This window comes from Arachis ipaensis, chromosome B07 (assembly GCF_000816755.2).
Source record: "Arachis ipaensis cultivar K30076 chromosome B07, Araip1.1, whole genome shotgun sequence".
Lineage (NCBI taxonomy): Eukaryota > Viridiplantae > Streptophyta > Magnoliopsida > Fabales > Fabaceae > Arachis > Arachis ipaensis.
The window spans coordinates 22,726,740-22,729,740 of record NC_029791.2 but is presented as its reverse complement, the minus strand read 5'-3'; the positions used below and the strand labels follow the sequence as shown (position 1 = coordinate 22,729,740).

The 3,001-nt window shown below is 30.6% G+C and overlaps 1 long non-coding RNA gene across 1 annotated transcript; it reads right to left on the bottom strand.

The window, feature by feature from the left end:
- On the bottom strand, positions 1,411 to 2,904 carry LOC110264913. The gene is made up of 3 exons (XR_002351249.1): positions 2,802 to 2,904; positions 1,671 to 1,935; positions 1,411 to 1,563 (listed from the first exon to the last, which is right to left on the bottom strand). It is a non-coding gene; the product is annotated as an uncharacterized LOC110264913 (long non-coding RNA).

Sequence of the window (3,001 nt, the reverse complement as noted above, 5' to 3'; positions counted from 1 at the left end):
AGTGAAGTTAAAATATCAAAAATAAATTTTATTTTTGTTTATTTAAAAATTTAAATTATGTAATGTTTAAGAAAAAATATAAAAAATAACTTTAATTTCAATTAATTTTTTAAAATATTCATTTATCCAGTATCAAATTTATTAAGGACCAATATAAAATCTACTAATGAATCTAGACTCGTAACCATCTAAAAATAATAGGAATTTGACCAAAAGGATAAAATAAGAGTAAATAGTCAAATTAGTCCCTCAAAGATTACACGATCTCTAATTTGGTCTCCGAAAGAATTTTTTAGTCAAATTCATTCCCAAAAAATTTTAGTTTAGTCACGTTAGTCCTTCCGTCACTTTCTACGTTAACAGCGTTAATGGAAAGTGATGTGGCACGTTAAGTTATTTGTCAACACATCCCTCTACATTCTAATTGGCAGCTAGCACAATATCTTTATGAAATTTGGTCAAATCAGTCCCTAAATGACAAACCCTAATCTCAAAATGTTGCATATATATCCCTCTCCTATATAGTGTAATTGCAGCAGTTCAGATGGCAAATTTTGAGGTTGCCGACATGATGGTTCGTGAAGATGGAGGTCGTAGTGGTAGAACTAATCAACTTTTAGCTATTGAAAATGTTTAAGCAAGAACAAAACCCTAATTCCTAAAATGATTTTCAATTTCAGCCAAGAAACACCAATAAAAAACAGAATTTAACAATGGCACACTCTTAAAAAGAAGTTCAGTAACAGAAAAAATAAATAGAAAAACTTCCCTTCCACAAAATTGCAAATAACAAAACAAACACTAAACATAAACAATGATAAGAGAAAGTGCTCCTTTAATATTCAGAATAACAGAACCCTTGATCAATTTTCATGAATCAACAAAGAGCGAAACCCTAACCCCACAATTGATTTCCAATTCCAACAAAAACGCTAACAAGAAATAAATTTTCTCAACAGCAAAATCCTAAAACAAAGTTTAATAACCAGAACAAAATAAAACCTTAAATAACGACAAAAATGGCCGTCGGTCATGTCTTCAATCACTGCGAAGCCACTCCTCAACAGCGAACTTGCGAACACGCTGCGTCGGATGCTTCAATCGGCGACAATGATGAAGACTTCTTCATCTTCTTAGCGACGTGGAAAAGGGAGGAGAGGGAGACTCTTCGTCTTGTGGGCTATTGTGAGCTATGAATGAATGGAAGTGAGAGAGATCAAAATAACAGTGTTTCAATCACTGCCCTCTCACCCTTAAAAACAATGGCGTTTTAATGTTGACATGTCTCTTAACGTACCACGTCATTTTTTATTAACATCATTAACGTAAAAATGATAAAAAGACTAACGTGACTAAACTAAAATTTTTTAGGGATGAATTTGATTAAAAAAATTTTTGGAGACCATTACATAGTGTAGTTAGTATGAAACAAAGAAAATGAGAAGATGTGTAGATATGCATATTCTCTAAAATTTCCAAAGATGAAAGAAAAAGATAAGTTTCTGACAATACTAGCCACTAGGCTCCAAATAGCCACTCTACAAGAAGAAGACTCTTTCATACCTGCAAATGCACCTCTGAGTCAATAAAATATGCAATTTAAAATGTTTGCTCTTTGTTTCTGAAAATACTTGTTACTCACTCAGCCGGTTTCAGTAAGAATATGGTACCTGTGTTTGTCCAAATTCCATGATGGCTTATGCATCTAAGCTATGGAGATTCCTTGGTACTTCATCCATTGTTGGAGTGCTCTGTTATGCTCTCAGCATCCCATCAATTTTCTATTTGGACAATGGAACTTGGTAAAAATCTCTATGTACATTGTTCTCAGGGTTATAATCTGCCTTGCTACTTTGTTTGTCAATGTATGGCCCTGGAGAGGTGATTGACCACAACTTGGTGGTTGATGTAGTTGGACCTGGAGCTATGGAGACTCTGCATGATGTTGCCAAAGAATAAACAATGATTAAATTAATCTCTCAAAGAATAAACTAAATTAATTAAAGTGTTTTTTATATCATGTCTTCTTGCCTAAAAAGTAAAAACAGCTAGGTTGCTGTTATCATTTTACTTGGCTTTTTGTTAACAGAGTAATTGGTCAAATGACGGAAATAAAAGTTTAATTTACGCTAATTTGATCCTTAAAGATAGAAGGACCAATTATGAAATTATTTTAAAAATTTCACTAGGAACCAACAAAGAATGCAGCTAATTGCATTTAATTAGTAATTTTTTTTAGAGAAAATATGAATTTAAATTATCATAAAAAATATTCAAAATTTAATTAAAAAAAATCTAAATCCTAATAATAACAAACATCTAAAATTATTGTAAGATTATTTTTAGAAATTCAAAAATTTATTTTAAACAATCAAAATCATTTTAGGAATTTTAAAATTCATTTAAAAAATTCTAAAATCATTTTAAAAATTATTTAAAAATTTCTTAATAAAAAGAAACATCCGAAATATAAAAGAAAAAATATCCAAAATCTAACAAAATGAGATATCAAAAAATCTTGAAAAAAATCATCCAAAAACAAAAAAATATTTAAAAGTGTTAAAAATTAATCCAAAATCCAAAACAAAGAAACATCCAAAATATGAAAAGAATAAGCATCTGAAACTTAAGAGAAATAAATATCTAAAACAATAAAAAGAATAATCCAAAATCAAATAGAAGAAGAGAGGTGGATGCTGCGACGAGAAGATTCAAATAGTTATAGTGCGTTTGAACACAAAGAAACGCCGCGTGTTTTGCACCGATGGATAATGAAGAAGGAGGAGGCCGTGCGTTTTTACATGAGGAGATGGAGAAGGCGATGTAGAAGAGGAGAAGCAACATCGCAGTAAGAGAGACGAAGAATGGCGCTACGTCATTTCTTATGAAAGGAGATTTGCAAGTTTTCTTAATTTGAAGGCAAAAGTAATTTTTTAAAATTTAAAATCTAACATTTAATGACTTTTTTTTTAAATTTAGTTGGTTGTAATTTACTGTACCA